Genomic DNA, 15,404 nt, shown 5'->3' with positions numbered 1-15,404 from the left:
CTTCCTTTCTTCTTATATTCTATCATGTATGAGTGCAAGTCCTTATGTGTTATTCACATTCTCCCTACATTTTGCTTAAGAGTTGTTCTATGCTTAGACAGTGAATCCTCAAAAGCCAAATGAACTAGATTGCAGAATATTTCAGCTTTTCATGCTCTGACCCCTGGTTCTCATCTAGACATAGCATTGATTATTGTAAATGCAAAATTAAGGATAGAAAAAGGAATCTTAAAACAAATGAAAATAGATGAATAAATAAACATGTATAATTAAGTATTGGGCAATTCCCTTCATTAGACAATACCAAATGAATGGCAGCTAATACAATAAATCCAAATGGTGGAAAGGAGTTTCTCTTTCTTCACTTGCTTATTTTCAATATTTTAGTATTCAACATTTAATAATTTTTAAAATGTGATCTGCTCTCATATCCACACACAATTAAATGCACAGTGTGTACTTATTTTATATAGAATACTAGATTCTGTGGCAATTTAGCTAGTTAGTTGAAAATAAAAGCAGTATTTGAAACTTCTTCACTACAGTGATTCTAAATTTTTTATCACATACGTCCAAAGGATGTGGTTCCTGTTGTTCACTTCTCAAGGACCATGTTGTTGTTATTTGTATTTATCCATTTTTCTGGTAAATTGTCCTTTGTAGCACATATTATTTACCTCTTTCCAGTTTCCATCTATAGTTCTGTCATTTGGTCTAGAGTCTTCATAAATTACTCTTGCTAGAAAAATAAATTAAATTGATAGACCTTAACTTAATCAAAATTTTAACTAATTTATTTAAATTATGTATTAATTTAAAGCATGTCTCAAATGCCCACCTATATCATTATTTTTATAAATACAATACATTCCTATAAGTGGAAGAAAGAGCACATTTAAGTGATCTTATACAGTGATCATTCTTTATGCAAATAAATACAAAACATTTTGATACTGGTAATACTGATTAAATTAGATGCTCAAATTCACTTATCTAATATTGCCTTAACCGGCTGCATTTTAACTATGATGAGTTTTATAGCGTAGGAATATTGGATAAAGAACTGAAATTTGATATTTTTCATGAAGCTTGCACCAGCTGATTAGTAAGAGACTGCCTCTCACTGCCTGAAATGTGGTTTGCTATCAGCAAACTTGTGTTAGTGGGCTTGAGGAAGCTTAAATATAAAATAAGTTTATTCTTCATTGTTTTGTTGACTTATCATGTCTTTGAAGTGGGGCCATCATGCCATTTTTCTTTCTTCCCATTTATTTATTTTTAAGGTGTTTATAGTGTTACTTTTTAATAACTGTTTGTGCTCAAATACTAAGTAAATCAATAGTAATAACCCTATTAAGATATTATTCTGTAAAAGTAAAGTGCTCAAAAACCTAATTTCTCTTACCCCTGATAGAAGGTTTACTTAACTAATGTTCTATTTTTAAAAGAATTCTGCAACATACAATCCATTCAGCTAAATGTTCTCTCTAACATTAATACAGTTCCAGGTGTGGTTTGGGTTATTCTTTTTAGTCTAGCAAACAAAAGAAGTGTTTTAAATGTTTTTAGAGTATAGGGTCCAGGGCATAGATAACGGATATCCAGTGTTTTGAAGAATTGCTTAGCCAGTTTTAAAATGCATACTTGTAAACCAGGGGAAAGATTTCATTCAGTCATGGAGAAAGGAGGATGGAAAGCATGGGTATCTGATGAAACAAGTTTCATGAGTGGGTTTAGACTTAGAGAACATGTTTGTAGGTATAATGGAGGATGTCACTTCAAAGGGCAAAACTGAGGAAGCAAAGGAGTGATTGCAGAGCAAGCCTTAGGACACACACTGGGGTCAAATCTCGATACAATTTATGTGGAGGAGAGAAGTAAATAAGGCCCTGACTCCAACTCAAAACCACTTCTCTGAGGAGTGTACATAAGCAGGAAAATGCGAGGCTGTGCATAAATAACTTTTCTGTGAAAGAAGGAGTGGAATAATACATTGCAAGTAAAAGGATAAAGATGTAGGGAGAATGCTGTTTGAATGCTATGACAGAAGGATAAAATGGTTATCAACAGGCTAATGTAAAGCAGAATGACCTACCTTTACAATAAGATCATTTTTCAAGTATGTCTAGAATATACTGTTTTCTTAGTCTCTGTGTTCCCTATTATTATCAACTAGAGGCCCAGTGCATGAAATCCATGCACTCAGGGGGTCCCTCAGCCCAGCCTGTGCCCTCTTGCAGTCCAGGAGCCCTCAGGGGATGTCCAACTGACGGCTTAGGCCCACTTAGACATCCTTAGTGCTGCCGCAAAAGCCTTGAGCCTGGTTTCTGGCTGAGCAGCACTACACCTGTGGGAGCGCACTGACCACCAGGAGACAGCTCCTGCATTGAGCATCTGCCCCAAGGTGGTCAGTGCAGGTCATAGCTAGTGGTTGAGCAGACTTAGCATATCATTAACATATTATGCTTTGATTGATTGAACAGACCACCAGATGACTGGACACTTAGCATATTGGGTTTTTATTTTATAGGATATCTAGCATTTTAATTACTATTTAGATATTTTTATAAATGTTGTCATTGAATGTTTAGACATTTTGGGAAACCTGGCATGCAAAATGGCTGGAATTGTTTGAGTGATTGCACCCTCCACCCTACGCAGGCCACATGTCAGGCACAGATGATGCCCAGCTCCAGATGCCTCCCTTAAAATGTCCATTGACAAACTAAAAACATCCACAGAGAATTAGCAAGATGTTGAGGGCTCTGACTAGGCCAACTGAAAAATAATTTAAGAAAATAAAGCTCTTCTTTCTAGAGAAACAAAGAATTAGAAAGACTCTTAAAGGTCATCTGGTCTAACTGCTTGAGACTAGAGCTTTCAGATCCTCCATCAGATGCAACACAGAAGTTTTCATTGTCCTTGCTGGGACTAACCCTCTCAATGAGTTATTTTCCTTCTCTCTATAGGGAAAAAGAATCTGTAGTTGAAACAGCCAGATTGGGGGAATAGAATTCCCTCTTTCTTTCTCTAAAACTGTGATGTTGTGATTCAGATATATAACAAGTGTCTCTCTTTTCAGAAAACAGTGTGTGCATGTGTATTGTTTTTTGCCTAGTTTTCCAGAACCTAATGTTTTGCCCCACTCTATATACCCTGACTTTATTTCTCTTCACAGTATAGTCAGGCTATTCTCATCACTCCATTCTGTATGTTCATTTGGGCAGATTGTTCTCACTCTGTCCTGGTGGCTATTTTGGGTTTCCCTCTATGTAACAAACCATTCCAATACTTAGTAGTTTAAAACACCTTAATTTTTTATTCTCAAGATTCTGTAGATCAGGAATCCAGAAAGGATTCAGCTGGGATGTTTTTTGCTTCATTTGGCTTCATTAGGGATCATTCATTTAAGTCACCTTTCAATATTAGAACATAAAGAGTACATTTTTTATAATGGTTTTATTACATTATCTTTTATGGAGATATAAATCTATTTAACCTGTCACTTACTGATGGGTATTTAGATTGTTTCTGAATTTTTCACTATTGCCACATTGCTATAATTAATACCCTTGGCCAATTCATTTGGCTCTCTGTTTTATAAAGTTCTACAAGAAGAACTGCTGAATAAAAATATAAGTAGATATAAATTTTGGTACAAATGAATATATCAAGCAATAAAAGCTGGGCAAGCCAAGACCAGCATAGGAGGATGACCACTTTTTCATCTCTTCTCCATTTTTACTGTGGCAGTAAACTGTATCACTGTTATTTTCATTTGCATTTATTTGGATATTAATGAGGTTTAGCATGATTTCTATCTTTAGCTAAAGGCCCATTGCACAAGATTAGTGCACTGGAGGGAGGGTCCCTCGGCCCAACCTGCACCCTCTTGCAGTCCGGGACCTATCATTCTTTACCGTCTGCCTGCAGCAGAGGTGGGAGAGGTTCACAAGCCATGAGCCCAGCTTCTGGCTGAGTGGCACTCCCCCTGTGGGAGCACACTGACCACCAGGGGGCATCTCCTGCATTGAGTGTCTGAGCCCTGGTGGTCAGTGTGCATCATAGATACCAGTCATTCGCTGTTTGGTCAATTTGCATATTTAATTTTTATTTTATAGGATAATCATTTGTAGTTTTTTTTCCCCCTGAATTTTCTCTTCGTAGAGTTTTTCCCCCCACTTTTATTGGGATGTTTTATTTTATAGCTGTAAGCAGTGGGATATACCATACTTTTCCATGTATATGATGCTATTTTTTTTCTAAAAATTGTTAGACTGCAAATCAAGGGACATCTTATACACAAAAGTCACGGGTGGGTAACTGCCCATACCTTGTCAAACAGGCTTCCTCCAATCACCAGCCTTATTGTTACTGAAGTCAGCTGACACCATAATTTGATGTGGAAGTGGAAGTAGAGAGTATGTAGATACAACAGTGACCAGAGCATTCTGAGCCCATAAAGATGTCAAAAAATAAAAAGATAAATACCGGTAAGCAATTGTATTACTCTGCAAAATTCAAACTGAATGTAATAAGCTATGCAAAAGAGCATGGAAATTCAGCCGTAGGAGACAATTTGGACCTCCTCCCACTGAGTATATGACCAGACAGTGGAAGAAACAGGAAGAACAACTCCTTAAGATGCCAAAAAAGAAGAAGGCCTTAAGAAGAAAATCAGCAAAATGGGCAAACTTGGAGCAGAGGCTTAAGACTTGGATTATGGCACAGCACCAGAGTGGCTTATGTGTGTCAACCACGCTTATTCAATATCAGGCAAGAATGTTTGCAAGCGAAATGAACATGTTGATTTCACTGGAAATGAAAACTGGTGCTTCAATTTCATGAGGAGAGAAGGGTTGGCCATGAGAACACAAAGGTAGCTCAGAAAATGCCACCAGTTTATGATGATCTCACATACATAGACAGTGACTCAAGACAAGTTATACAATAGAAATGGAAGAAATTAATATTCCTGGAACCAATAGTGAAGAAGAGAGCAGTGATGCAACAGAGGCTGAGTAAAGTGATATGCTGCATAATATCATAGTACTGGTATGTAAACATGTTTAAAATATTGACTTCTTAATTTTGGGTTGGAAAAGTGGGGGGGTCTTATACATGGGGACATCTTATACACGGAAAAATATTAAGTGTTTGACAACTATCCTATATAATAAAAAGCTAATATGCAAATTGTCCCCACAGGCAGGAGTTCGACCAACAAGGAGTTAGATGTGCACTGACCACCAGGGGGCAGTGAAGAACATGGTGGGCAGCAAAGATGCAGCACTGGCAGCGGGCAGCTGTGGAGGCGCTGCCGGCCCCAATGGGCCCCGATGAGAGTGGGACCACAGCGGGATTGCCGGGCAGGTGAGTAGGTGAGGCCAGGCCAAGGTGGGTGCGAAGGGAGGCCCCAGCCAGCAGCAAGTAGCTACCCTACCTGTGCATGAATTTCGTGCACTGGGCCCCTAGTATACAAATAAAGATAGTAAGTGTTTGACAACTGTAGTAAAATAATCTCCAAAAAATAAATTCTGTTTTAACTTTATTTATAATGAATTTTTTCACACAAAAGTGTTTTAAAATACTTGGAGGAAAACTAGCTTCTGTTTAAAAATAACTTCTGAATTTGGTGTTATGCTCCTCAATATTATACAAACATTTACCTATATTTTCTTTCAGTATTTTTGTTGCTTTATGTTTTATATAAACATTCAATCTACCTAGAATTTAGTTTTGTGTGTGCTAAGAGAGCAATTTTTAATAGACTTTTTCTCAGATTAATAGAAATCTAATTAAATATAATTTTTTAAATAATGCATGTTTTCTCAACTAGGGAAATCAAATTCTGTAGCACAATTGCTTTGTCTCTTTTACAGACATAAACTGCTGTAAATTCTCTAGCTATAGAATATGTTTTAATATCTGTGACCTAGCTTTCTACATTATTGTCGAAGTTTCTTGCTATTCTTGAAAAGTCGTTCTTCAAAATGATACAGGAAAAACATTGAGAGTTGTCTTATACAGAGTCATACTTTTTATTTTGTTAAATTTATAGATTAATTTAGGAAAATATAAATTTGTATAATATTGAAACTTCCCACCAAATGCAATATTATGATTGTTTAATTTTGTACTCATATACATATTCCCTTATAGTCCTAAGTTTTATGGAGTTATTTATACAGTTGTTTTATAGTGCAATAATTTTTCTATTTTATTTTGTTAGTAGAGTATAAGAAAGCTATCAGTTTTTTAGATTATCAAATTTTTATTAACCAAATATTGAACCATTTTAATGACTTAACTAATTGTTTCTTCTAACTTTTCAGTTGCTTAATAAGTTTTCTTTTTATTTCTATTTATATTTAAGGTAAACATGTATATTATGTTCAAATAATGATCTTTTAGGATCTATCTTTGAATCATCAATGCTACTGATAATCTATTATTAATTTAGTGTTTTATTATATGTATTAGATTCTCTTAATAATGTTAAATAACTTTAACTTTCTTAATACTTATAAAATATATTTTGTAAAAACGTTAAATTTTGTTGGTGTTGGTGAGTTATGACATGCTAACAGGCACTATAATGATTGCAACTGTGTGGAATAAAAGTTAAGAATAGCTTGTCACTTGCTGAACCAGTTTGGCTCAGTGGATAGAGCATCAGCCTGTGGACTGAAGGGTTCCAGGTTCGATTCTGGTGAAGGGCATGTACCTTGGTTGAGGATGCATCCCCAGTGGGGGGCGTGCAGGAGGCAGCTGATCGATCTTCCTCCCTCATTATGTTTCTAACTCTCTATCCCTCTCCCTTCTTCTCTGTAAAAAATCAATATATATATATATTTAAAAAAGAATAGCTGACCACTTCCTAAATAAATCTTGGACTTCCAATGTGCAATGTACTTAGCAGTATTTTAGGAAATCATATAACTGAGAAAAAGAGCATTAACTTATTTTGAAAAACTGATGTTTCAATTTGAGATTTGGGGATTATGATTTTTTGTTTCTTTTAGTTTTGATTATTTTCCTTGTCTTTTTTGGCTGAAAATAAGTGTTTTAAAGAAAAATAGAGCAAAGATAGACTAGTATGCAAGGCAAGAACTGAAATTGATAAAGAAGCCACAGATAGAACCTGAATGAATTCATGAGTGATGACCAAATAATGAACAAAAAAGAAAAAAAGGCATGTGTAACTTGAGGGAATGGGCCATGTCTCTCTTGTTTTACTATTTCATTCTAGCAATTGGTAGTATGACTGCACATAGAAAGTGCTTAATAAATGTTGTTAAATGGATGAATGAATGAATGAGTGAGTGCTCATCTTCAACCCAAATGTCAAGTCTGTCCACCGCCAGGTAATTCCCACAGGTGCATTAAGATCTAGTGCTAACATTCTCACTTTCAGTCCTAGTGAACATCTGGGTTAGCAGCTTCTTCCCCATAACTGAGAGCTCTAATTACATTTTAGGGCAGTATCTGGTGGGAGAGGGGGAATTGTAGTCAAAACAAGAAAGATAATTATCCAGTTAAACTGAACAGGTTCTTGTTGTTGCAGACACTCTTGTCTCACTGAGGTTTTTTTTAGATTTTTTTTAATAGAAAAGTATGCTTGTTGATGAGGAGGGAGATTTGAAACTATTATTGGTTCAAAGTTGCTGCTCTCCATCTTATATAATAAAAGGGTAATATGCAAATAGACCAAATATCACAACAACCAAACAACCAATTAATGTGTAATATGCTAATGATATGCTAAGGCTGCTCAACTGCTCACTATGACATGCACTGACCACCAGGTGGTAAATGCTCCAACCGGTAGGTTAGCTTATTGCTGGGGTCTGGCTGATCAAACTGAGTGAGGTGGGCCAGACACACCCTGGAGGCCTGCCGCACCCCTCCCCGGCCTGATTGTACACCAGTGGGGTCCCTCAGTCTGATTACACCCCCTTCCCCAAGTGCATGAATTTTGTGCACCGGGCCTCTAGTCATAATATAATACTTTAAACAAAAAGACACAGAAATGCATCTATCATGTAAATCCCAATACCTTTTCTCTGAAACAAGACAACAGAACTGCTCACATGAAATATTTGAGTATGAAAAGTTACTATCTGTATCACACCACAGGAGAAAGCCCTCAGTTAAGACTGGAAGAAATTTGAGTGACTAAGATCTCTACATTGAAAAGCACATTTCTAAGCCTCAGTAACTTGGTAATGCCTAAATACAGATGTTTAACCAGGAAGATTTGGAGTCAGAAATGCACTGATGATTCAACCAAGCTTTAGGGAACTCTTTTTAAATGTCACAATATTATACTTTTATATAAGCAGAGATACAACATCAAAAAAATACTAATTGCAACTAAAAGTTTGGAAAAACTAAAACAAAATCATGTGGCAACAAAAACTGTATAAGGAGGTTTCACTTACTCTGGTGTACTCATAGCTGTGGGCTTCTTTCATGCTTTTCATATGGTGCATTATTTCCCACATCCCAGATTACTGAAATGCCTATTACTGATGAAAGTAAACTTTTGTATAGACTTTTTCTTTTACTAAATTTTGTCATATATTAAAATAAATGTGGAGATAGAAAACTAGGTTCTACACGTAGCTCTGATCAGCTCAGTGCCTATTGAACAGTCATTTATGTAGCTTAATTTCTCTAGGACCTAAATATAAAATGAACCAGTTTGTCTCTACAGTTGATCCAAACAGCCTTTCTCAGCTCGGTAAGGCCGAGTGGAAGTGGACTTTGATGTGGTTGAATATTGAAATCGAATTTAGCAGGGGATAATTGAACTCATAGGTGCTAAATCTACAGAATTCTTACTTAAGCCATCTAATTAAGGGGAATACTAGAGTAAGGCATAGATTGAGATAGGAATATGATTAGGAAAAGAAGTGGGATATTCTATTTGGGCCAAAAAAGCTTATGGTTTAATGTCACTCTACTTACCAGATTCATTTAGGGCACTCGGAGTGACTTTATTTGGATGTGTGTTTGAGGGTTGGATGGAAGAGAGTTGCAAACAAAAATGCTATATCAAGCCTAAAGAATCGGATATACCCCTCTACCAGAGTTATCTTGGCCTTACTGTCAAACTTATAATTCTCAGCAACATCTGAAAAGATTCCAAATCACCGGTTCCATTAGCTGGGTTTGGCTGTCAAATAAGAGTACCACCTGCTCCACGGTGGACTATAATGAGGTCATTGCAACAGACTGGGAAGGGACCATTCTTTAATGGCTTTACCTAGGTGACCCACTGACTTTATCTATATGGCCAGGCAACAACAAAACAGCCCTAAAATGGACTCTGCTCAGCTAGTTTGTTTCCTCGGCCATATCAGTGGCCAGTCTGGGTTGTGGGTACAATCTGTTCGAAATGCTGCTGGAGGATAACTGCTGGGACGTTCTGAATCAGCCATGCCAGCGTGAACTGGTTGTGTTCTGTCAGCGTGCCCACCATCCTCCCTTCAAATTCTGTGGCAAAATGGTTGAATTTGGAAAACTCAAGTAGGAGGGAAAGGCTCTTTTTATGTGATTCAGATTGGGCCATTTATTATGCCAGGAGGTTCCTGGCAGACCTGAAGATTAATAGAAAATTCTCACTTGGAATCTCAATGGAAAATTTCCCAGTCACCCTGCGGAAAGGTCTACGCTGCACTTTCACACTTGCACACTTGGGATATAAGAAAGGGGAGAGGGAGAAAAAGCCAGGAGGGGAAGGGCAAAGGTTCAATATATGTAAATGTTTTTACATAAGTTGATATAAAACACATGACTCTGAATGACTTCCAAAATGCTTGAATCCTGTAAGACATACAAAAAAATGAATGATCTGAGCACCATCTGTTTGTCCTTTTGGTACATGTGGTAATGGTCACTTATCTGACTACCTGTGGATATGGAAATGCATTTGAAATAATGAAGGACCCTCTGCTCTATTATCATGACAACTACCAGTGACATTTGTAACCTTAGCAGCGGGTTAGTAACGATTTATGTCCACTCCCATTAAGAATTTTACCTCTTTTGACACATCCATTTGGTTCTGTTTGAAAGAGAAAATCATTAGTCTGACCTAAAACCACAAATGAAGACCAACTTTTCTCAAGTAATTTGCATATGCTTAACTATTTATGAGTTCCCTGCTGAGCATCAAAGGTGGTTATCAATCTACCTATACCCTAAACTTCTAGAGAACATTCAGTTTCTGTTAAAAGTATGCTCAATTCCCTGTGAAATAAAACTTGAGGCCAGAAGCGTATTAGGCAGTACTTTCTTTTCCTTGGAGAGCATTTAGGCATTTTTGCAATGAATAAAGTTTATCCATTCATTCAACAGGTATTTATTAAGTAGCTACAATGTGCTGAGCACATAGTCTAATATTGGAACATGTTCCAATCTCAAGAGAGTAGCCTATTAAAATCAATCTTATTTACCATCATTTACTCTTTCACCAGCATTCACAATCATTCCCTCCTCTAACCATAATTCAGTTTGTCATTTGTTGATAGATGGGGTAGATGACAAAATTTGGCAAAATACAAAACATGGAATATCTCTTATATGAAGCACGTGTACTAGTTGAATATTGGTTCTTTAAATGTATTCAACATAGTCTGCAATAACAGCACTTGAATATACTTATCTCTTTCACTTGCATATTTATTTCAAGTTTTGATGTTTTGAGCTTCCATCTTATCTAAAACAAAAGCAGCAGTTAAACTGTTGTATTTAATATCATTACAGTGCCTATAGTGGTGAGGCAGCAATCTCGAGGAAATAACTGCTGTTGCTAGTAAATAAGTTATTCATTGTTTCGTTGAAGGAGTTACACGTCCAACACACAGAGCCATACACTTTATTTATTTTAAATTTTTTGATGCAAATGACTTGCCATCTTAATCTGGAAGTACATCAAAAACAAGAACATTAGAATCTTTGTCCAAGCCACTAATGCTCAGCATGTTTCCTGAAATTACATGGGTCAAATAGCAAGATGGTTGTTTCAAAAGTACAGAATGGCATCAGAGAGATTTGGGGAAAGAAAATTTTATTTCTGACCACTAATGACTCCTGACATCTCTAGTTCACAGAATGAAAAATATTTTAGAAACAAAATAAAAATATGTTTACTGATGCCTTTTTCAATTAGCCCTTGTTGTTAGTATAAAAAATAGAGTACATGTGGGTTTTTACTTCAAAAATACACAGAGTCTATTGAATTCCAGCTGACAATGCTGAAGGCAATTTTAAGATTTTCCATTATATGATGAAAATGGTATTTACATTACTTTGCATCATATTTCAGTGCTGTATAATTATCAAATAAACTACTTAGGAGTTATATGGGGGAAGAGTGGGAGGAAAAAACCTTAAACCACCTTCCTAGGGTTTTTTTTGTTTTTCTTTTCTCTTTTTTTTTTTTTTTTTTACAAAGTGTTTATAAAATGGGCAAGTCTAGGGGAACTTTCTAATTTGTGGATGGCGGTGCCAAGCTGTGCCTATACAGTTTTATGACTGCTTAGTTCCAAAATGTATAAACACATTACCCTTCTGCAAAACAAGTGCCCAGGAGAAGGCGATGCAAAAGAAATGAAGCAGAGGAAAATATATCGCACCAGGTTTTCTTGTGTGTGGGTTTTTTTTTTTACCAAATTTAATTTAATTTAAAATTGGTATAAAGTGATTTCAGCTTTGAAGAGGTAGTGACTGCCTTCCACTTGCCGTTTCCTTTTCCTCACTTACTCTCAGGTACACTTGACCAACAAACAAATCCTACACAACTTCTAAGAAAGTCTTCACAAGCAGGTACTGAAGGAAGATATGGCCTCTCCTCTGAAAGTTCCTATTACTTACTTTGAAGCTAAATGATGTTTTGGTTTGAAGAGAGAAGAGAGAGAGAGAGAGAGAGAGAGAGAGAGAGAGAGAGAGAGAGAGAGAGAGATTCCTCCTAGTCTTAATTTTGCTCTGCAAACCAACTTTTCAAGAGGAACAGCAAACTTCAGCTATTTGCCATCAAAACTCTTGCTACATCAGCTTCAGAATAAAATGTCTGCAAGTGAAATTGTCTTAAGTATCATACATTTTAGAATAATGTATATGCCTAAACAGTTGGTAAGCAACAGAAAGAAAATTCCAGTTTTAAGATTTGGGGGCTGAAAAGCATGATTTGTGTGTGTGTGTGTGTGTGTGTGTGTGTGTGTGTGTGTGTGTGTGTGACATTCCATGAAATCTGTGTTAATATAAGATACATGAGGAGGTATTCAGGAAAGCTTTTGACACATAGTAGAGCTTGACTAACAGAAGTTGGATTTGACTATGAGTGTTACAGGGTCTCAAGGTGTTCTATTTTTTTTCTGAGAAAAATAGCAGTGTACTCCCACTTGTCTGCTTCTTGTCCAAACCAGAGCAGTTAGCCTAGGAAACCTTTACTCTCATAACAACTCTACTGGGAATGTGCCATGAGAACAGCCAGCAACACAGACTTTGTTCATGAATGTGAGAGGGGTTTCAAGACACATTGCTATTGCTCGTCTTCCTCTTTTACAGCACAAACAAAATTATTCAAATTGTATTTGGCTGTCACCTTTTCTGTGTCTTTACCTTCCATTTACTCCTCAATGCATTAAATAATCTGCTCACAGAGTGGCTTTTGCCTTCACTCCTCATGGAAATTATTCACTTCAGGTCTGTCCGTGGCCAATGAAAAGATTTGCTTCCATGACTCACTTGTTAAGATCCATGTGAAACATCACCTTCTCTTTGAAAGAGACCTTAATCTCTGAGCTGATCTAGTTACTTCCTTCTTTTGTAATTTCATAAGGAATTGCTTATGGCTCTCTTATGGTTACCTTGAGTTGTTATAATTTATCTGTGTTCATAGTGGCTGCTCTAACCAGACTTTAGACTCCTTAAAAGCAAGAAATGTACCACTCACTTTTGAAGCACTAATATATAGTAGATGTACTGACTATATTGCAAAGGCAAAATAGATACTATTAAATGTGTGAATAACTGATGGATCTCTGACCAGTTTTAAAGGAGCTTTTTTTTGTTCTATGATGGAATATTATGATTTATCATTTACATTAGGAAAGGGAATCAAAAGATGCCAATGATTGTTAGACATGGCTTTTTCTTACTAGCATACAGCTTTGTTGGAATACCATTTTTATTATGTTAAACCTCTGCTCCAACATGCATGAAACTAATAACATTAAACATCTATGAACAGGACACTTTAATGACTCCTTTTGCATTATATAATCAAAGCAAACCTCTGGGGATAGGCTAACATTTTCAACATGCTTTATTTTCCCAATATATTCCACCAACACATTCCATTTCATAAAAGATAGTGGTCTCTGACATGTTTGGAGTACAATTACTTTACTGAATGATCTGAAGGTGGAGAAGGAAGGAAAGAAGGAAGGAAGGAAAGAAAATAAGAAGGAGGGAAGGAAGGGAGAGAGGGAGGGAGGGAGAGAGGGAGGGAGGAAGGAAGGGAGGAAAAGTGGAAAAGTTCCCTAAATATGTTTCTATTTCTTTATCAGAAGAGAGAAAATATTTTAAATTATAAATTCAGATTGATTTGATATTTGATGGCATATATGTTTGAAACATCATACAATAAAATGAATACTTTTTAAAAGTATAAAGCTTATACACACCCCTACACACACACACACACACACATGCACACAGCAACAACTTTGAGAATTTTGAATAATTAACGCAATGCTTCCTTAAACTACTACTGGGTTCAACAACATATCAAAATGACAATATTAGAGAGACTACTTGGGTAAACACTGTATATTAAAACTTAAAACATGAAATCTAAATCCCAGTGAGGTGGAACCCTCATGAATGAGATTAAGTGTCCTTATAAGAGGAGAGCAGAGAGCTGGCTTTCTTTCCACTATGTGATGATATGAGAAGTCAGCTATCTGCAATCTGAAAAAGGCCCCTCACCAGAACCAAGCCATCCTAACATCCTGATCTCTGACTTCCAGTCTCCAGAACTATGAGAAATAAATATTTGTTTTTTAAGCCACTCAGTGTATGGTAATTTGTTATATCAGCACAAACTAAAGCAATCTAGAGCTCAGACTCAAAAGAATTTAAAGTTAGGGTCAAACCATGAGGTAAGCCACCATGACCTTTTGAAATGGTAGATGAGAGGGAGGACAATTTAGCATGGACAGTGGAAGAGATAGGGGATGAGTTTCAGTCATGACCCTGAGACCACCTGTACAATGGAGGCCATCTTCTGTTTATCCTCAGGAAGAAAGTTCTACCAGAACCGCGAAGAACCTGCTTTCCATCCTCTAAGTCTGTGAGACACATAGGAAGAACCATGATGACGATGAAAAGGACTGCTCAGACCTCCTATTGCGGAAAGCATAGTGATTGCCCTCCTCAGGGGCCACTCTAGTGGATCCATCATGTGTGCTTTCATGCCACACTCACCACAGGCTGCTCCCACATAATGAATGAGCACAGCGTGGAGTCCAATGTAAGCCCAATCCTACGAGATTCAGGACTCCTTTAAAATGTATCTTTTGCTCAAGAACTCCACATTGTCATGGCCAAAGCTTTCTTAGATCATCACAGCCATTTAAGACTACTTCCCTGCCCTCTTTCCTTTTCTTTCTCCATCACAGTTCAGAGCTACCTCACAGTCTGACGATATCCCCAACAAATCTCTGATATGTCTGCTCCTGCCCTGGCATCTGCTTCTCAGAGAACCCAAAATAGAAACCCTCCAAATTTAGGAACACTCATAAGATAATGCAATATTAACATTAAAATATTCTCTGAAAAAAATTCAAGTTGATTTTAAAATAAAATCTAAAAAAGAACATTAGTGCTCAAAAATTGGACAGAAAAGAGACATAGAGAGTTTATCCCGAAGGACTGACATTGGACAAATAAGAAACTGGAATGTTCGTAGATTAGAGAAAAAGAAAAGAAAGAGAATTTCTGAGCACTGATAAGAAACCCAAAATTTACATTGAATAATATTCTACTAAATTAATAAAGAAAAGATCCATTATAGTCAGGTATTTTGAAGTTTCAGAATACCAAATATAAATACAAGTTTTTAAACCTTTCATGTGGCGGAACACATCAACATTGTAAACTTGAATCAAAATGGCAAGGAGTTCTCAATAAAAGTAGTAGATCCTTAAAGACTATAAAAGAATAAATTAAAACTTATGACACAGAATAATATTCAGTCTAGATAACTTATTAAAAGTTTAAAGATGCTAATAGCTAGCATTTAAGTCACAGGAATTATTTGAATGATCCTTTTAATCTTTAACAATTCTATGAATAGAGGCAATTAATACCCATTTTACAGATTAAAACTC

This window comes from Myotis davidii, unplaced genomic scaffold, assembly GCF_000327345.1.
Source record: "Myotis davidii unplaced genomic scaffold, ASM32734v1 scaffold162, whole genome shotgun sequence".
Lineage (NCBI taxonomy): Eukaryota > Metazoa > Chordata > Mammalia > Chiroptera > Vespertilionidae > Myotis > Myotis davidii.
Note: the sequence above shows the minus strand (reverse complement) of the source record.